Source organism: Bombus vancouverensis, chromosome 9 (genome assembly GCF_051014615.1).
Source record: "Bombus vancouverensis nearcticus chromosome 9, iyBomVanc1_principal, whole genome shotgun sequence".
Lineage (NCBI taxonomy): Eukaryota > Metazoa > Arthropoda > Insecta > Hymenoptera > Apidae > Bombus > Bombus vancouverensis.
Window position 1 is genome coordinate 9,931,535 of NC_134919.1, and position 13,106 is coordinate 9,944,640.

The following is a 13,106-nucleotide window of genomic DNA, read 5'->3' on the forward strand; positions in this document are numbered from 1 at the left end:
GGCGGAGTGGTTAAGCTCGACTCGGCCTTCTTCATCAAATCGAATAATCATTTAATATCCAGCTTTAAAAATTGTTTCTGACAATTCGATGTCAGGCTTCGTGGAAGATTGAAAATTATTATTAAATTGGAAAATGAAATCTTTAACTTGAAAACGAAATAATGTCTGGTTTTTTTTATTGAACATTTGGAACTTCAATGGAGACTTGTTTCATCTTTTTCGTGAATATATATCTTTCCTTCATCTTCAAGAGATATTTTGTAACAGATTCTTCGAGAGATTTTATCATTTATACTTTTCTATATCATCTTTATATAAAATATTCTCATACGTATCATAAAAATACGAAGCAGTTTCTGTTTCTAACGCTTACTTAGAAAAATGCATTTAAATTCATTGAATTCTCCTTTACTAGCAGCCTGAAGTAGAAAAGATTGATTTTTCATTGATCCTAAAAATGGAATTAAAAATTGATTCTAAACGAAATTAGTTTCCCTTCGTTAAACGATTCGCCTAGATTTGAAAATGTTGTCTCCGAACATTTGTGGATTCTACATAGAAACTAACTTTTTGCCATTTATTGGATGATTAGTCCAGACTTGAAAATGTCTACGAGTATTTTGTGTGATTTCTATTAATTCGATTACAAAATTGTACAATCACCAAGTTGAATTGAAATGGTACAGGATTCAATAGTTTCGGGAAGTTGTAACTCTCGCAAGTTCCTCGAAGGTTACTGAATAGAGTGGTATCACTTAAAACGACTCGATTTTCCAGGCGGTACGGTTTGTTATTTAATCAAAAGTCGAGATCGCAAAGTTCCTTTCCGCGGTAACTTTTGCCGGAAGTTTTTTGTTTATTGTTTTACCTCGGCCAGCATCGAGTTCGCGGAATCAGTCGTCAATAAGTGGCTAACCGTTCTTACGGTAAGTTACTTTGAGAAATTGCCCCCGACCCGAATAATATCGATTCAATCGTTTTATTTCGTCGAACTTTGTGGACCTGCTTTCAATTATTTACGCAAAGCACCCACTGGGCAGTCTCTAGAGAAATTCAGTCAAGCAATTCGCTCGACAATCGTGAAATAATTTACGATGCTTCGATGAAAACGAAATAAACACGCGTAATATCGTAGAATTGTGTTTATTAAATTTGAAGATCACAGGGAGAGAACTCATATAAGCACGTTTAATGTTTAATAATAGTCAATTGAAGACCAGATGAGAGAAAAGAGGATAATAAGTCTATATTTGCTAATTTTGCGATTTTTATATGATTTGATAGCTACAAGAGGATACTGTAACGTGCTTTACAACTAATTGAGAAAGCAAAAAGATCTGTGTGGAGAGATGTATTACCTTTCAACAATACAAAGTGATAGATCCAAGAAATTTTGTATAAAACAAATGGAACGACTAATTTGATAATAATCAACATTTGTACAATATTCAGAAATAGATACAGAGGAAGAATACGTCTTTTTATCAGGCTTTACATTTCTCTTTATGGTATGGAGCTTTTTTCTAATCATATGAAAGAACTACTACTGGCATTTAAATCTAATTAATTTATATGTAAGTGCTATAATAAAAATTTTATGCAAATACTTCCTGTAGCCATTGTATAAACAGGAATGTGTCATATGATGTAATTTATGTATCATTCCATCACATAGAATTTTGAATAATCCTCAAGAATATTCTTAACTCAAAATACCTAGGAAACCAATAACCTACTTCCTGATACATTGCTCTATCGTTCAACTTATTACTACAACATCAAACCTCCATCTTTCTTCACATCAAACAATTGTCCAAAGCGTAAACTTCATAGCAGGCGACCCTCATCAATTCCAATATATAGTTTAATATGAGGCACAGTTGCGTGTGTCGCAGTGTTGAGGTTGGTTAACTAACAGCGCTGTGAGTAGAAGATTTTCTAGTACAATAGCTCTGATTACAATGTGATTTCGCCCGGTCGAACGAGTTTGAAATTCTCCAGTCAGTAACAAGACAAACAATGGCAAGGAAGCAAGGAGCTTGGCCTGTGGCTAAGAGCCGCAAGATGTGTCGCAGCCCTAACCGGCTTGTTCTCTGCTACGTCGAGCACCATGTAACCAGGTTCTCCTTCTTAGTTGGAGGTCCTCCAAAGTCTTCTCTCGTCTCGTCTAGCCTCGTCTATACACTGTTCTTAAGTTTCACGCGAACGCCCGAACAGTTAAGTTACCCCTTAAGGCCAAAGTTCGCGTTTCTCTTCGTCGCCTGACGAACGTGTACCTTCTCCTCTTTTCGTTTCTCCTATTCCAAACCTGGCCTGATTTTCCCTTTCCTCCTTTTACCCCGGCTCGTGCGCTTTCCAACTCTTTAACTTTGTACGAGTAAATTTACCGACACGCGGAGCGTTTAATATTACGGAAGACACAGTTCTCTCTGCTCTAGCAAGATGGAAGATTTGGCTTTCGTTCAAGCTAACTTATTTAGATAGTTGTTGGTGGAATAACATTGGCAAATATTTTTGCGTGTGTCTCTTTATCCAGCGAAGAGTATCGTGGTAAAGCTTTTTGTAATCGACTTGTTAGGGATTTTAAAATATACTGCTTTTTGTGATATTAAATTTCAAATCCAAGAGCGCAGATGTCAAATTAATCGAAATATTGCTCGTTGTAATATTAAAATATAGGAGGTATTAATATATTGTTTGTCTCGGTAATCTGCTTTACAAACAAGCTGCTTTCAATTTCAACTATTTCATACCAAAATCATCTTGCCATCATCATCTTCTGTTTAATCATATAAAAATATTAAAATTAAAAAAGTCAACAAAAATTTCGTTATCGTGTTTTTCTCCCATAATATTCATACGCTAGTAGTAATAGTATTTGCGACAGGAAAATACGTCTCTTACTAACAGACATTCTCTTTGGTTAATAAAACTTCCGGATATTAGGGAGATTTAGACACTGTATTTTACTCGTAACAACAGCTTTGTCGAACTAATGTCCTTCGTTTAGTTAAAGTTAGAGACAGTGGTCGTTAGGAATATTATGATCAATCTTACTTCTTCTAACCAAGCGTACTATTTCTTCGATACTGCTAGTTGCTCGCAGTCTTCTATTAACTTGTCGTGAAACTTTTTCAAGGGATACGTTATACCGACCAACTGTTCCTTCCCTTTCTATTCGTGACTGCATAGAAAGAACACGGCTCTTGTTACTTCTTCGCTTACGTGTATTTCACTTCTATATTGGGTGAGTCACTAGAAGAGGGTAGGATAATTTTTCATCGATAACAAGTGGTATTCTACTCCGCCTCTGAGGAATATTTATGACTCAACTCTCAGATGACTTCGAGATAATATTAGATGTAGTTTATCAACTCTTGAAAAGTTAATTGATATAATGACAGCATTATGGATTAGACAAATATTTTTTATATTTTTTTTCTGATTTTTTTCTGATAAGAGTTATTCTGTTAAAGTAGCAATCTTCTAAATCTAACAATTTTCAGGCTTTTTAAAAAATAAATAAGCTGAAACGTATTGTATGAATTTTTTTTATTTGGGTATATATCATGTGCAGTGGTGTTTCAGTTATTATTTTACATTTTTTTTTTTTTTTTAATATTTCTCTTCTGGAAAACGAATAAAAAGTACGTCGACAATGCAGAGTGTAACATTGATAATGACAGTGAAGTTTATAAAGCTTTTGAAGATTGGAAATGTTTTTAACGTGTAACATTGTTCAGTATGAAATAAACATCTTTCAAAAACGTAAAATACTAGAGTAAACAATGAAATTATTCTCCAATTTTTTTTTATTGTACAATTTTTTAGTTCATTAATTCTATGATTCATGGATTTTTCCATTTTTTGGGTTTTTAATTCCCAGATTCTCTAATTTCTCAATCTATCTCACAATTCAGTTATTTAAAAAATAACTTTCATAACTTTTTGGATATATTTTCTCCATAAACCATAATGAGTATTAACTTTCAACTAAATTACTACAAAATTCCTTTCGAAATAACTTTCTCATTTCTTCGAAATAAGGAGAAATGTATTCTTTACATTACATTCAGGAAGTAAAATGTTTCTTCAATGAGCAATATCGATGTTAAATAGTCTACGCTGGAACAATAGGCACCGCGATTGCCAGACCCTGAACCTTCATTTCTAAGGCCATATAAATCGATACTTTGCTCTCGGTACAGAACGAATATCAAATACTTAACCCTCTGCGGACGAATGTCGGCAAACAGCCGCCCAAGTCATTTTACCATTGCGGACGCCTGTCGGCATATAGTCACCCGAATCTCTTCACAGTTCCGGACACTTATTTTGAAGTGGCTGGCGCACGTCTATTTTTCTGAGCGATGGTCTTATGCGTGTTTACGCATGGATATAGTAAACTAAATAGTACTATGTTTTTGATAAGAGAAAATTATAGATCTTTAGCGATGAAATCTTATCTTTCGTTTAACATAAACTCGCGATGTAGGGTGATGGTCGAGTTAGAACGAATTTCAGTTTTTCAAAGGCATTACCAGACGAATCAGCGAGCCTTTTGTATATTTTATATATTTTTTATAATACAAGCATACTGCAGATATCTAACAATTATATACCACATTATCAATAATCAATAAATAGACTGTTATTATATGAATTATATGTAGTATGTTATTATACTTTGTATCATACTATTACATGAATTGTCGTACATTTTTAGAAAAATTGAAAATTATAAAAAATTCACATCACATACAAGGATATATTCTTTATTGAAATAAAATATTCCACCTAATGAAGTTTTAACCGACATAAAATATTTCTTACAATATTAAGTGACTAAAATAAATTTTCATCTAGATTCCATTTCCTTAAGTTCATTCATAAAAATATGAAATTGCATAAATACTAGGAGTCTATTAATAAGATAAATCATGGTCTTTCAAAAATAATTTCCAATTACCTCATATTTTTCCTAGTTCATGTCGATAACAAAACTCCAGCATCCCACAGAAGCGAATTTATTTCCTTCGGTGAATTTAATTCGACCAACAGTACCACGCAGCGCGTTATTTATTTCACAAATTACAAATTAGAACTCGAACCAATTTCTTATCTAAAAAAACCGGACTGTCGTTCGCAGATTCTTCTTAATGCGAGGAAGTTTTTTCACATCTTAATCGAGCTGCGTTTCTCGTTACCTCCCGCGAAGAGAACCCTCGAGTATTTCAAGTATTCGAAGGGTTGGTTGGTGTCTAAGCGCGGGGCCAGTCAGAGGGGAGTCTAAAAAGAAATATACCTCGTGAATGACGATTATTCGTCAGTGGCTCAGCCTGGCTGTCGGCGACGAAAGTTACAAATACCCAGAGGTACCCATCTTCACACGGGGAACGCACTCCTTGTTTCACCCCTCGACGCCGGTATTCATCGTGGATTAAACGCGAAGAAGACGTAATGAAGGTCGCTACCTATTCCCCTTGAACATTCTCCGACTCCGGTGGTAGATATTCTCTTTTCTCAGTAGAGAACAATTTTTGAACAATTTTTATATATTTTTATGCTGTCCGTATACACATATTTTTGCACAATTTTTACCCGTGTCATATAAACTGAAAGATTCCATTCAGTTTGCGTAAGTTTAAAAATATTGTACTTATATTTTTCAGTCGAAGTATTTTGTATATCAAACTGTTTCACTTGTCTCGTAAAGCGCTGATCTGTTCTACTTGCATGACTTTATACCGTTTTATTCCATTTGTCAGGTCTGAGATGTCACTATGCTACTTCTCTGACTGGGTTGCTGAGATTGCTTTTAAAGTATTCTCGTTTTGTTTGTGGATATACTTACACTTATTTATTCTTCTTAAATTTTTATATTTATTGTGTATAGTAATATAATATTGGAATTTCAATGTTTCACTATTAACGCCCTTAGTTTCACGATATTTAACTCCGCGATATTTATCGAGATATTCCGATAGACTGTAATACTTAATTTTATGTAAAACAGAGTATTTTCAAACTATTAACGAATTTTGAAAATAATTTGAAATTTCATGTTAAATACTTCGCTATTTTGTATAGTATGACATAGAAATAAAATGACTACGAACGGCGCTTGAAATAAAATCGATAGAATTTATAATTTCGCATGCCCATTGAATTTAAATCGACTAAACGAAAAAATTGTGCTCGAATAATGACAGCATAAAAATAAAACGTTTAATCGAAGCGAATAAAACTTCATATGAATATCATGAATCTTTAAATCGAAAATTACTTCGGAAAATTTATATGGTTTCTAAAATAGTCAATATTTATTTATTATTACTATTTTTATCCGTGACTCTGAATGTTTAACAATCGTAACTGCGACTGTTATATAATCTGTGTTATAATGAGTATTCAATTTAGTAAATTCTAAATTAGTAGAATTCTACGTTGATAGAATTCATACAAAATTCTAAATGATTTTACACGTATGCGAAATTAAGTATTCCACGTATACCAATTTAATAAATTCATCACGTTCGAAGAATAACAGTTTGAATAAAATCGCCCTTAATTGTAAGAACCAAGTTTTTCATTTGGCAGCGAAATTGAACTGGGAATGAAATTTTTGTCGTTCAAAGGGTAACTTCAAGAACCCGGACATCTTTCCCTTCTCTTGTCGCTCGAGGCATCTTAAACGCGCAAAGGAAGTTTCTTCATAAAACGGCAACGCCCTTCTTAATTCCTTGTTTCCTTCGCGCGCGCACTTTCTTCGCCAGCAATCGTGAAAATGCCTCGGGACACGAAGGGGCCGCTGAACATAGGAAATCGCCGTATAAAACCGGATATCACTATAAAATCAAGGATTTAGTATATCTATATGCCAGATGTGCATTTCTTCTTTATCCAATCTCTGTTTTCACAATTACGAACTTATTTGTCAAAAAGAATAATGTGTTAAGAATTTTGAGGAAATTCTTTGAATGATGTGTAATAGATTTTATTCGTAATTTCGATTTGGATAGAATTATTATTAATAAGGAATATAATATAAAGAATATAATAAATAATATAATGAAATGATAGTGCATGATTAGAGAAGAGAATTTAAATTCACTTGAATGTTTTAATTTAGGAAAGGAAGAAATCTGAGCTAAGCGTAAACATTGAATTATCTTTTTAGAAATTCTAATGCTTCTATGATAAAATTAGAATAATTTAATACTACGTCATTTTCGACTAATTAGAAATAAATTCTCCGAATTTAAACTTTCCATGAAGTTGCTTGCGCATTATACATATACTTTTAATTTACCACAGTACTATAATTAACACTTGGAATTTTAATAATTTCGATAATTCCTACCGAATTAAATTAAGATTAATATTCGAAATTCCCGGAGTCTTCCGTTATCTATGTGTAGTAATTGGAAGCCTTATCAATCGCATTGTGACCCTGTCAGTGACATTAATCCCATCGGAGGTCTCTGTTCGTTCCCTAAAGCCGTTCTTCCTTAGTTAATGCAGCGTTACCTCTGCAATCTCGCGCCGGTGCGCCGACGACGGCGCATTATAGCGATTTACAGCAGTCGACCAATCCCTCATAGTAGCCCCACTGTGTCAGAATATATGATGCTATCACGCTGCTCTGTCAATTATTACCAACGACTCGCTTGGATACCTCGTTGGCAGCTTGACCTATCGACCAGACACGTTGAAATCTCTTAAGCCAAACAATTTTACTTCATATTTCTCAATTATTACATGTTCATTACGATCGAGATTTTTGAAATTACGATACGATTCGAATTACGATAGGATTGTTGGTAATAACGTTTGTTTCTGAAAATACATACAGTAGCTTATGAAAGTATTTGAACATTTACCATGGAAAATGTTTATAAACATATTGCGTATATTCTACAAAATCTTTTGAAATATCATCGATACCGTGAAAAGACACGACTATCGTGGTTATACTGGTAGAATTTGAAACCAATCCGAAAATGTATATGAAAGTTACGAGACATTTATCGCAAACATAAAGTTGGTAAAAACTTAATATACAGTATGAATAGTTGTCTTAAATATACAACAAGTGGACTGTGGATTTTTATGCTAAATCATATTTTTGAAAATATAATTAAAAAAGTAGGACCATGGTAAGGAATTATTTCACTTATCAAGTATTATGAAAAGCAGTATACCGTGGATATTTATATATTTTTACATTATGTAAGATCATGTAAGATCATAAGTACATTATGTTACATCATGAAGATTAGCAGTCTACTAATAACAAGCGTTGTTGACGGTTCCACCGAATTATTGAAATTTGCATCGTACCAAATTCCAATTAGGAACAAATGATTGTCTTACACCTATTGTTACGACCGATCGCGGAGAGACGCGGTCGCTAGGAAAACGCGTCAGCGAGAGGCGTAAATTCTCGCTACGATTCGGTGAATCGACGCCGCGAAGTAGTCGTTCCCCTGTTTCGGGTAGGATAACAGAGGTGGTTGATTGAATCTGACACAGTAGTAAGTTATATTTCACCGTTTATTCCACAACTTATGACGAGGATAGTTACACTGGTGCGTATGTACGAGATGAGTGAGTGACTGATCTGCGGGTGTGTATACCCGCTCGAAGGATGTTGACCGTTCGAAGGATGTGAAATCAGTGCCTCTTGGGAGACGATGCTGTCTCGGAGGAAGGCTAAGGATCGGTCCCTCCAGCGCACGGGACCATCGGATTTGTTGGAGCCGATGTTATTTAGGAGAGTGAGGGAATAGGCTTCGTTTTTAATTGGTTAAACGAAGGGTCTTAACTGCCCTCGAGAGAAAGTGATTAATGGGGGGAAAGTTGCCGCGTGCGTGACAAAAAAACAACTTTCCCTTGTCCTGCCGTGGTAGACAATAGTGTTTAGCAACTCCTCGGGACCAGATGTTTGTTTTGTTTAAAGGACCTTTTCTAGTAAATCTATGATTTATGGACGGTGCTTAAGGATAATGAGGGTACGCCGTGCGGACGAGCGGACCTCTGGTGTCCTTCTGGCCCGCGGTGTGTGACCTGGGCCAGGCAGAGAGTCGCGCGGCGTAACATCCTCCCCCCGTTGAGAGGGTACCGATCAAAATTTCATTAAAGGTGGAGTTAATTGGAGCAGCCGCCCGACTCCTTGTTGATTGCTGATTGTCCTTATTCTGCGTGATCGGGTTGGCTCGTTGGTAGGACGCGCTGCGTGGCACGTCGTTCCAAGATGCTCGTTGCCGTATGACTTGTGGTAGTCTGGATGAGGCCGTTGTCGCCAGGGTGACTTCGAAGATACGGTCGAAGGCCCGTTGCCTGGATGGCACGTAGTCCCCTTTGTAGTCTGGATCGCCGTCTTCCTCGCCGATGCCGAGCGATTTCCAGGTGAAATTCACGACCCAAGAAGTGTCGTGAATCTTGCTTCTGGAAGTGTCGTTAAACACCTCGGCCCAGGAAGTATCGTCGAAGGGAACGTCGGTGATGCTTGGTGAAGATTCATCAAGCGCGGTGCGGCGGTTTGAGGTTGATTGGGAGGCTGGACTCCCCCCGATGACCCGCTCGAATCGCATTCTCTTAGTGATGATTCTTGATAGAGGAGAAGCGTTGGGCGTCGTGATTTGGACTTGTTTTGCCATTGGAGAGTGTGGTAGCGTCGTTGCAGCCAAGGGTGACTTCAGGGAGAAGTCCGTGACACGCGACTTGTTCGGTGTGGCGCTCTGTGAACTCAGCAGCGAATCGTTGAGATCAGATAGAATGTTCTGTAAATTACCGATACCATTTGAGTGATTAGTCATGGTATTAATAATGAGGCAATGATTCTGAGTAGGGCCAATTGCAGGCGTAGCACATCTCTGAGGTGGCGAAGTAGGAGTCTTCGCGTTACGTCTCGAAGTGTGACTGTCCGATGCAATGTTTCTAATCTCGGGTGGTGCAGATGACGTGATGTAAGAGAGATGATTGGACGTCGATACGTTGTGTTGGACGTCCATCGTAGAAGTATTGCCCGAAGAAACACTGCCCCTGGATGGTTTGAGCACAGTGGATTTCGAAGCCTTTACAGTAGGTTTCGACTCGACGTTGACCTTGTAACTATCCTGGATGGGATTCAACCCGTTACTATCTAGGTTGTGGGCTGCGGTTAAAGAGTCATGAACGTTCGATGCTAATGTGGTTGTCGTCGGGCCGCGTTTAGGTGACACGTTGCGAGTGTGATGCGATGAGCTTCGCGTGTCTTGCGATGGGATCGGTGGTCTCTGGAACCTGCTAGGAGCTTTGTTGCTGCATTCCGGAGGTTTTGGATTCGCTACTCTCTTGGAGGCATCCGTTGAGGAAGAATTAAGTTCGATGAGAGCGCTCAATCGTACTACCAGATCCACATAGACATCGAGTAAGTCCACAGGTGCGAAGTCGTCGAGCTCAAGTAATTGGTCGTTGACAATGTTAAACCGTTTCCAAATGTCGTCCACTTGTTTTCGATAAGTTCTTAAAGTGGCCTTGTAGTGCTGACCAGACTGTTCGTATTCGTCGAGTGATTTCGATACGGCCTGGAATTGGTCGCTTAGATTGCTTCGCTCCCGATGCAAGGAGGTGATTTTCTCTGCGTTTCCGGTTGTCATTGTTTGTTAGATAAGTGGAATGGTTATAACTTACTTCTGTTGAAGATTGTCCAGTTGCGGCAGGAGGTTGCGTGGTTGCGTTTTAACCACCGAATTTTACCTCTTCAAGGGTGACGATCCTTGACGTTACTGACCTCGCTGGGGGGTAACGCTTCCGCTGCTGGTTATGTTGGATTCACGTGGCACTGTATGATAGTGGGTGTCACTGGTGTGCGCTTTTCACTTGACGCGTGATGCGGCTTTGAGGGTCGAATGATTCGACCGGTTACGTGTCCACACTTTTCACTTGTCACTGAATCCGGCTCGAAAGATCGAATGTTTCGACCGGATGGGTGACAAAACTATCCACTGCCACTGATAATCCGGCTCGAAGGACCAAATGTTACGACCGATCGCGGAGAGACGCGGTCGCTAGGAAAACGCGTCAGCGAGAGGCGTAAATTCTCGCTACGATTCGGTGAATCGACGCCGCGAAGTAGTCGTTCCCCTGTTTCGGGTAGGATAACAGAGGTGGTTGATTGAATCTGACACAGTAGTAAGTTATATTTCACCGTTTATTCCACAACTTATGACGAGGATAGTTACACTGGTGCGTATGTACGAGATGAGTGAGTGACTGATCTGCGGGTGTGTATACCCGCTCGAAGGATGTTGACCGTTCGAAGGATGTGAAATCAGTGCCTCTTGGGAGACGATGCTGTCTCGGAGGAAGGCTAAGGATCGGTCCCTCCAGCGCACGGGACCATCGGATTTGTTGGAGCCGATGTTATTTAGGAGAGTGAGGGAATAGGCTTCGTTTTTAATTGGTTAAACGAAGGGTCTTAACTGCCCTCGAGAGAAAGTGATTAATGGGGGGAAAGTTGCCGCGTGCGTGACAAAAAAACAACTTTCCCTTGTCCTGCCGTGGTAGACAATAGTGTTTAGCAACTCCTCGGGACCAGATGTTTGTTTTGTTTAAAGGACCTTTTCTAGTAAATCTATGATTTATGGACGGTGCTTAAGGATAATGAGGGTACGCCGTGCGGACGAGCGGACCTCTGGTGTCCTTCTGGCCCGCGGTGTGTGACCTGGGCCAGGCAGAGAGTCGCGCGGCGTAACACCTATGATTCTCGATAATACTCTATAGGTTCGCGTTATCTGCATCAACAAAAGGAACATTTCCTAGTAGAGACAGAGATGAAGCGATTTCCTCTTAGACGATTGGATAACACGGGTTGGGGAGAATTTAATCGTGTGCGGTCTCGATTCCATTCAAGCTTTGAATACGGCTGCTATGGTAGTCAACCACCGTGAAGGATAGCGCGCAACTCAGATTGTCAGGGATCGATCAGTTCAGAATTGAGAAGTCACCGGAGACGAGCCGCAGACTGTTGACATTGTGAAGTTGTTATACATAAGTAATACGCGTGCATTGAATCCAAAACTTAGCAGATGAACGTATGTATAATGCATAATAGAATAACTGGTTTTGGTTCTCGGTTATCAATTTTACTCGATGAATATTTTCGACATTCATATTATTATTTAAGTTATTTAAAATTAACAGAATTTTTACAATTGACGTGAAATGTATTGTATTTTAAATCCTACTTTTAAACGACAGCGTATACAGCAGCTCGCGAATGTACCCATTTGAAAACTTACAGAAGCTTTATGCAAGTATATTACATGTATTATACATAACATTTTGAAATTTCGTTCATATTGTAACGAAACGCAACTAATACGGGAGTTACTTCTGCGTAATAATTTCTATGTATATGTATAAACATAGAACGGGTGGTGCACATTTTCAGGTTCATCTCAACATTTTATCAATATAATCGCGATAGTCGTGTCTCATAACAGTGCTAATAAAATGTCAAAATGTTTCATAAAACACACACAATACATCCATAAAAGTTTCTTATGGTATGTGTCCAAACACTTTCATGGATCAGTCTATGCGAAAACTATTAAAGGATGCTTAGTATATGGCAAAGCAAAACGATATGAGATACTGGAGTTACGAATGTAATGCATCATGTTGAACCACGACGTATACACGCTCTTACATTTTCGAAGATGGTCGGAATCGAATGGCCATCGATCTAAATGTGTATATAGGGTGTATTGTAGAATCGCAAATGCGTCGGAACGTGCGGTATCCTCGTGTGCCTCGTCGAAGGACCTTGAATTACGGTTACACGCGTTGCAACTCCTGTGCATATTTGATGTATTTTCAATCGAATCTCCCTTTGCGGCTAAGTCTATCGTCATTTTACATGTAGACACGTCGATGAGCACCGAATACGCGTATATAAGCCCGCATATACACGTATGTAGCGTATCTTCGAAGATCAAAGAGCTCTGTTCCGAAATTCATGGGATTAATGTATTGATTAGTCTGACGTGTAACTATAAGAACCCAAGAAATGGGTTAAACGTGTTTGAATAAATCACACGATAAATGATATTACTAGT

At 38.2% G+C, this 13,106-nt stretch overlaps 2 protein-coding genes across 6 annotated transcripts in view; one reads left to right on the forward strand and one right to left on the reverse strand.

Moving 5' to 3' along the window:
* Positions 1-13,106, reverse strand: part of Fas1 (fasciclin 1 Fas1 domain-containing) — a 385,067-nt gene that overhangs the window by 122,781 nt on the left and 249,180 nt on the right. The gene's annotated exons all lie outside the window — the stretch shown is intronic.
* Positions 1-13,106, forward strand: part of Orc3 (origin recognition complex subunit 3) — a 234,957-nt gene that overhangs the window by 19,027 nt on the left and 202,824 nt on the right. The window lies entirely within an intron of this gene.